At 39.0% G+C, this 8785-nt stretch overlaps 1 long non-coding RNA gene across 1 annotated transcript; it reads left to right on the top strand.

The window, feature by feature from the left end:
• The first annotated feature begins 288 nt into the window (after positions 1–288).
• LOC106734446 (uncharacterized) lies at positions 289–4828 on the top strand. Its single transcript, XR_001370070.2, has 4 exons — positions 289–311; positions 932–1045; positions 1509–1581; positions 4695–4828. It is a non-coding gene; the product is annotated as an uncharacterized LOC106734446 (long non-coding RNA).
• The last annotated feature ends 3957 nt before the right edge of the window (positions 4829–8785 follow it).

The following is an 8785-nucleotide window of genomic DNA, read 5'->3' as shown; positions in this document are numbered from 1 at the left end:
CCCTCGCAGCCTTTTCTCTTCGGCCTCGGAGCCCGCAGCGGCCGGGGACGCGCGCGGCCGTCACGTGACTGCCCGGCGCGTCGCGGGGGCGGGGCCGCGCGGGGCGGAAGCAGCTCCTGGCACCCGCGAGCTCGCGCCGTGCTTCCCCGCCCTCCTTCCCCACGCTCCGCCCCTAGCGCGCGCCGCTGCGCGGCTCTCTGCTGCCGCCCGGCCTGCAATTTCGTCGCCTGGTTCTTATACTTCGTTTTACTTGTCTTAGGGGCAGAAGGTTCTGAAAGAGGACTGATCCACAGAGTTTTGGGGTGGAGGAGGTAAAACGCGTGTAGGACCAGCAAGTGGTGCTGTTCAGAAATCTAACGCTGAGACCCAAAAGAAGCCCTTGGGCGCCTGGCTGAATTTCAATCTGAAGAGCTCTTAGCTAAAGTAGGAAAGAAATGTGAGGGGCAGGAAATAGAGTGGAGTCCTCCAGGACCTCTCAATATATTGTCCTTCTAAATAGTTGAGCAATTTAATTAGTAAAAAACACTGCTTTTGGATCCATTTTTCTTAACTGAAAGGCAGAATAACCTACAAGAAGCTGGAGAAAGAAATTAATAGGCCTGAGAATTTAAAATGAAAGAAAATGGGTTATTTTGACTTGCAAGCGTGTGGTTTTACACATCAAACTAGCAGTATTCTTCATTTGATATGTACTGTACGTTGCGACTCAATTTTCTTAATTTGAACTAAAATGAGGAGGGTGAAAGAGCAAGTCTCTTACCTTCAGAAGTGGCCTGCCTGTATGATTTCAGTATTCCATGGCAATATCTTCGTATCTGCAATGATGTTGCATTTTGAGATTTCATTAACTGTTTCAGGGCTAGAAATTTGCCTATCTTTATTCTCTTCTTAACTCAGTTTTACTCCTCTATCCCACACAACCCCCAAAAAGGTAATGGCAAAATCTCTTCAAGATTCCAACTTGGAGAGTTAATACTAATTAACAGGATGCTAGACATTGTTCGAATGCATTATACATACAAGCTCATCTGCACAATAAACTGAAGTGAGTATTGATGTTATTCCTGTATTACAGAATCAGGCACATAACTGGGATTTCAATTCAGGCAGAGACCGTAAGAATTCACCTAGTTGAATTCTTCATTTTACCAATTAAAAAAATACATACATATGTGTGTGTGTATGTGTATATATATATATATATATATATTTATAGCAAAGTTAAATGACTTGGTTGAAGACCTTGTTCCTGAGAAAGCTGGGTCTGGAACATGGATGTATATGTAGCAGAAAGAAGTGTGTTTTCTTGTACGTAAATACATTTTAGCACTTCTTCAGTTGCTCTAGAGGCATATTAAGAATGGGTTCTCTAAATTAATGTTATAGGTTATAGTCTGTCTATCTTTTCATTAGCACACAACAAAATTAAGTCAAGGGCGCTACAATTAGAATGCTCTTTATTGCTTCAAATGCTCTCTAAGCCACATTTGCAATCTTTGCCATTTCAGTAAATGTCTCTGCTAGACTTCAGTTGCCTCCACCCCTAAAATTCGTATGTTGGGACTTCAGTGTATTGTAAAGGTATGTAAAAATTCTCCTTCATGGTATCCCAGGGTGAGACCTTTGGGTGTGATAAGATCATTAGGACAGGGGCCCCCACTAATTGCATTCTGGTGTGTACATAATCAGAGGGAATGAGAGAAATTCATGGATACACACCGTGCTCTGCTCTGCTAAAAATTCTGACTTCCTCCTTTTGTGATGCCTTTGGACCTTCTCGGCACCAGAATTGTGAGCTTTTCAAATAAATCTCTATTTTCTTTATAAATCACCCAGTTTTAGGTGTTTCTGTTAGCAATAAAAAAACAGACTAAGACCGGTTCTAACTTTCCTTGTCCAAACCGATTTTAGTTTCTCTCATTCTCTTATGTTCCATGTCCATTTTGCAAATAAATTACTACCTCTTCCTTCAAAATATATTTAGAGTCGGACTATTTACCACCTCTACTACAATATACCTAAATGCTTATTTGGATTTTTTTTTTTAAGGTTTTGCCATAGGGTGTGTGTGCTCACAGGACAGCGTCAGAGAGAGGGAAAGTGAGAAATCACACTCCAAAGGGATGGCCGTGCCACAATCCCCCCTCTTCTATTCTCCTCTTTACTCAATTTTCTTAATTTGAACTAAAATGAGGAGGGTGAAAGAGCAAGTCTCTTACCTTCAGAAGTGGCCTGCCTGTATGATTTCAGTATTCCATGGCAATATCTTCGTATCTGCAATGATGTTGCATTTTGAGATTTCATTAACTGTTTCAGGGCTAGAAATTTGCCTATCTTTATTCTCTTCTTAACTCAGTTTTACTCCTCTATCCCACACAACCCCCAAAAAGGTAATGGCAAAATCTCTTCAAGATTCCAACTTGGAGAGTTAATACTAATTAACAGGATGCTAGACATTGTTCGAATGCATTATACATACAAGCTCATCTGCACAATAAACTGAAGTGAGTATTGATGTTATTCCTGTATTACAGAATCAGGCACATAACTGGGATTTCAATTCAGGCAGAGACCGTAAGAATTCACCTAGTTGAATTCTTCATTTTACCAATTAAAAAAATACATACATATGTGTGTGTGTATGTGTATATATATATATATATATATATTTATAGCAAAGTTAAATGACTTGGTTGAAGACCTTGTTCAAGAGAAAGCTGGGTCTGGAACATGGATGTATATGTAGCAGAAAGAAGTGTGTTTTCTTGTACGTAAATACATTTTAGCACTTCTTCAGTTGCTCTAGAGGCATATTAAGAATGGGTTCTCTAAATTAATGTTATAGGTTATAGTCTGTCTATCTTTTCATTAGCACACAACAAAATTAAGTCAAGGGCGCTACAATTAGAATGCTCTTTATTGCTTCAAATGCTCTCTAAGCCACATTTGCAATCTTTGCCATTTCAGTAAATGTCTCTGCTAGACTTCAGTTGCCTCCACCCCTAAAATTCGTATGTTGGGACTTCAGTGTATTGTAAAGGTATGTAAAAATTCTCCTTCATGGTATCCCAGGGTGAGACCTTTGGGTGTGATAAGATCATTAGGACAGGGGCCCCCACTAATTGCATTCTGGTGTGTACATAATCAGAGGGAATGAGAGAAATTCATGGATACACACCGTGCTCTGCTCTGCTAAAAATTCTGACTTCCTCCTTTTGTGATGCCTTTGGACCTTCTCGGCACCAGAATTGTGAGCTTTTCAAATAAATCTCTATTTTCTTTATAAATCACCCAGTTTTAGGTGTTTCTGTTAGCAATAAAAAAACAGACTAAGACCGGTTCTAACTTTCCTTGTCCAAACCGATTTTAGTTTCTCTCATTCTCTTATGTTCCATGTCCATTTTGCAAATAAATTACTACCTCTTCCTTCAAAATATATTTAGAGTCGGACTATTTACCACCTCTACTACAATATACCTAAATGCTTATTTGGATTTTTTTTTTTAAGGTTTTGCCATAGGGTGTGTGTGCTCACAGGACAGCGTCAGAGAGAGGGAAAGTGAGAAATCACACTCCAAAGGGATGGCCGTGCCACAATCCCCCCTCTTCTATTCTCCTCTTTTGGATTTTGGGCACCTGTACACAAGTACCTGGGTGATTTTTAAATTACCAGATCCAGGTATCAAACAGCAATAGATATATGGGAGCCTAGCACCTAATCACCACTCCACCTGCTGACCCCTCTCTTTTTGGATATTTACAGTAGCCCTGGAATTGGTTCTCCTGTTTCTGTTCTTGTTCTTACTGTGTCTATTCTCAACATAGAAGCCAAAGTAAGCCTATTAAAAAGGAAGTAAAGGCCGGCCCATAGCACAGTGGTTAAGGGCTGTGCATAGGGGGCCAGATCTCATATGGCCACCAGCAGTGGCCTGAAAACATCAGACATGTATGTCCCAGATTCTTATGGAATGGAGAAATGGAGGGAAACGGGTTGCAATATGACCATGCCTTGAGTGTGGTGTGCTTTTTCTCTGTCTCTCTCACTGGTGAGCTCATACTTCTTCAGGCACTGAATAAAACCACCCCTCCTAAAAAATAGAGACAAGTAAGGACATACCATGCTGTTCAGTCTTTCCGTAATTCCTGATATGAAGCAAAATCCAAAGTCCTTACCATGGCTTTAAACACTCTCCTCATTTCTTCTCTGGCCTCATAGACTGTTGTTCACTCAGCCTTGTGTTCCTAGAAGGCTACACAAGCCCTCACCTTTATTGTCTTTGCAGCTGGTGTTTTTTCTGCTTAGAACACTCTTCCCCATGATAGCTTGCTCTGCCTTTACACAAATGTCATCTTCTCAGTTGTCTTCTCCTTGCCACTTTAAGTCACAATATTGATCATTCTTAATATTTCTTATTCCCTCACCCTTTACCTTTTCTCTCTGATATCTATCACAATGTTAATGGATGATTTACTCACCTTTATTATGTTTTTCTCTGCACTTGATCATAAGAAAGAGAGCAGAAATGTGTGTTCTGTTTTGATTTCCAACAGCCAGGAATGGTCCCTGACACATTTAGAGAGGCTCACTGAATGTGTTGGATGAATAACTATGCACATATAAGCAAACATGCACATATACACATTTATATACTGAATAAAAAATGAATGAAAATTAACTTCTTGTTTGTCACCAGTTGTACATGCAAAGAAGAACTAAATATATGGAATAGTATACACCCCACCTACACCAGCCACCTGAAAGAGAGAGTGATAAGTTTTTATCTTTAGGACAGCACCTCTCAGTATTGCTAGAAGTATTTTAGAAGTCATTGGTTTCTGGTAATTGGTAAGTACACAAACCTTCAAATTATTTACTTGAAGAAATAAATTAGAGCCTGACAGATTCAAGATATCTCTGTAATACTGTTGCTGTGGCTGGATTTCTATTTTGCTTCTTTGACTCAAAGACAAAAGAGTTGCAGCAGGTTCTCAGACTTGCCCATTATTTATAACCCACTGTCTATTTCCTACAAGTTGATAAGACACTTACAGGTACTACACATTTCCTTCCAGCACCCACTCTTCCCATCTTATCCTCCTAACGCCCCAGGTAATCCAATATTTTTTCTTTTACTGAAGGATAAAAATATTCTTTTTGCTTAGTTAATATCTGAAGATCATGAAAATGAGCATGAAAAAAAATACCCATCTTTTGAAAACCAGTGATGTAGCTACCTTATGGCAGTGACTTTCCAAGTGCTATCCAGTGAACCCTGGGGATTCTTGTGACTCTGACCGAGGATTTAAGAAGTAAAAATTATTTCCATGATAATATTATGACTAGTTGCCTTGTCTGCTTATACTGCCTCTCAAAAGTACAGTGGTATTTTCCAGAGGCTATATGATACCTGATATGATATATAATGTAGTAATAGGTTGGGTATTAAAGTATATATGAGAATTTGGTAATATGCATTAACCCAGGCATTAAAGAGATCTGCAAAATATAAAATAATGCCACTCTTCTAATTTAGTTATCTTTATTTGAAAAAATATAGTTATTTTTCATGAAACATTATTTATATACTTACATTAATACATAATGGTGCCATTATTTTTAGACAAATTCATAAATATTTTAAACAGTTCTCAATTTTAATTTCTGATTTGGTAAATAATGATGAATACATACAAACAGAAGTTATTAGAGGTCTTCCACAGTTTTTTTTTTTTTTGAGAGATTTTCACTGTAGGGCGCGTGAGCTCGCCAGACAGACAGAGAGAGACATAGAGACAGAAGGCGAGAAATCACCCCCCAGGGGGGATGGTCACGCCACAATCCCTTCTCCTCCATTCTCCTCTCGGGATCTTGGGCACGCACGCACACGCACCCGGCGTGAGTTTCAAGCCACCGGGTCTGGGACACGAACCGTGGTTGACTACGTGGGAGTCCAGCGACATAGCCATTACGCTAACTGCCGGTTCCCTCTTCCACAGTTTTTAAGGGTGTACAGGAATTTTGAGACCAAAAGGTTGGGATTACTGGTCTGGGGTCATTGGGTATATCAATCCAAAGCTAGATTTCCTTCCATGTGCTAGCATTCATGCTATAGCTGTACATACAACTTTGTCATATGTCTGGAAACAGAATGAACAAGACTCTGGAACATACTAATCATTATAGCTAGCAGATGAATAGAACAAAAATCAAGAGGAAGTTTTGGAAAGCAAAGTTTTTCATTTCAGTTGAAGAGTTTGTTCCAGTGCTAATACATAGCTTGATCTCTGCCTTACCATTTGATGTTCTACTTACAGTACTCAAAATGTGCTTTTCTGGTAAAACTCCTTTGTAAATAATAGTACATAAGCCAGTTTTGCTTGTATTTTTCTCTTACCTAATGGAATAATCAATGCTGTGTCTGTGGCTGGTTCTAGCCCCAAAAGTTACAACTGAACTATAACAATGTTTGCCCAGGAATAAGTGCAACATAAAACAGTCACTGAGACAAATTTTACTGTTTATGAAGTCAAACTGTAAAGTCAAACATGGCTTTCTGATCTCTCATTGTATATACATATGATTTGAATATTGAATATATATAGAATATTGAATATATATATTGAATATTGAATATATATATTGCATAAATATATACACACTTACAATTTGAATATTGAATATATACATATATATATATATAGATGGTGGCCACACTGCAATCCCTTCTGTTCCATTCTCCTCTTGGGAATTTGAGCAAGCACACACATGTACCCGGCATGAGTTTTAAGATGCCAGGTCCAGGATTTCAACTGCGGTCAACCACGGAGGTCTCCAACACCTTAACCATTATGCTGCCTGCTGGCTCCATCTGTACTGAATTTTAAATGCCTTATGTTGACAATACTAGCTATTAGGTCATCTCCAGTGCCCATAGTTGTTCAATTAGATGACACAACTTCTCATTGAATGTAAAATAGAAAGATAAGAATCAATTCTCTGTTTTATTTTTCAATAGAAGTTCTTTAAAACACAATTATTATTTTTAAAGAATTATTGTATTTATTACTATTATTATTATTTAATTTGACCAGAGATAGAGGGAAAGTGAGAAAGTAAGCCACCAGGTCTGCGACTCAAACTGTGGTCAGCCATGTGGGAGTCCAGTACCCTAACCACCACACCACCTGCTGGCCTCTAGATTATTATTTTAATACAATTGTCATTCAAATAATCTACCCTGTCATATAAATGAAATAACTTATCGCCCTCAAACAACAGCTATGTTTGGCCATGCCACATTTTTCTCAAAAAAGAGTAGGATTTGAAGAATCAATGTTAAGGGACCAGCAGTTAGCGTAATGGCTATGTTGCTGGACTCCCATGTAGTTGACCGCAGTTTGAGTCCCAGACCTGGTGGCTTAAACTCACGCCAGGCGCGTGTGCGTGCGTGCCCAAGATCCCAAGAGGAGAACGGAGGAGAAGGGATTGCGGCATGGCCATCCCATCCCCCCTGGGGGGTGATTTCTTGCTTTCTGTCTCTCTGTCTCTCTCTGTCTGGCGAGTGCACACACCCTATAGCAAAAACCTCTTCAAAAAAAGAAAAAAAAAGAATCAATGTTAAATGGTTTTATAATTATACACATTTGGGGTTTATTGATTTATGGAATTGTATGCATGAAAGTAAATTCAACCCAAGATAGCCTAGAAGCTTGAAACAGCTTCACAAAAATGTATCAGTTGGGATCGGTTCTGGAAAACAAAACCACCTCAAGTATTTCACACACAGGCAGTTTAATGCAGTGAATTGCTAGCAAAAGTATTGAGAAACTAGAGGAGCCAAAAAAGAAGAACAAGAACACCCCGAAATCAGTCGCTTAAGAATTCACCACCTCTTCTAAGCCTGGAGGAGCAGAGGATTTAAAATCCCTGGAGCCCCTGAGACTGCTGGGACACATTTTTAGGCTGTAATAAGAAGACAGTCTGGTATAGTCACTGAGGCTCCTGAAAAGTCCAGAAACTCATGGTTGCTAGCAGTCATCTACCCCTCTAATGCAGTATGAAGTCAGAAACAAGAAAAAAAATCACCTCTTCCTTCCCACTTCTTTTTGCATGTGAATGCCTCCCACTGGCAGAACAGAAAACCAGCTGTTAAAGAATTCTCAAAAATGACCTTTTTTCTAGCATCGTTAGATATAAAGCAAACTATGAAAGTGCCATTTAGGCATCAAGTATCTGGTTCACAAAGTCTGAAAATTTATTTACTATATTGCTTGAGATGATAGATACTCTGAAATATGGAAAGAAATAGAATAGTTGATTGCTTATTATTTTCTAAACACTTAACAAACTTCATTTTTTCACAGTAAGAATCCAGATCTGTGAATATCTTTAGTCCCTCTTACTGTGAGTTGGTTGAAACCTCAGAGTGGTTAGCAATGGTCACAAGCAGCCCAGAGTAGTATCAAGGTACACAGAGAGCCTGGCTGGGGAAGAGCATGGACACAATCCTGTAAAGGGGCAGTAAAGACACATTCAGTCCTGGGATCAGGAGTGTTGTGAACTAACTCGGTCATGCAATCTAACATCTCTAACCTTAGTTTTCCCACATGTAGCCAAAGAAAGGTAAATTACTACCTTTGTTACAGATTTAATATAAAGTATGAAACACTTAGCAAAGGTTAAAATCTTAGCAATTATCATTATATTATTTGACCTACCTCGAATCTTATGCTAGCTCTGTAATATCTCATTCAGTCTTCAAAAGTAGTAAGAATAGGGGCTGTT

This window comes from Tupaia chinensis, unplaced genomic scaffold, assembly GCF_000334495.1.
Source record: "Tupaia chinensis unplaced genomic scaffold, TupChi_1.0 Scaffold000117_1, whole genome shotgun sequence".
In the NCBI taxonomy this organism is placed as follows: Eukaryota; Metazoa; Chordata; class Mammalia; order Scandentia; family Tupaiidae; genus Tupaia; species Tupaia belangeri.
This window is presented reverse-complemented; position numbering and strand designations above follow the sequence as displayed.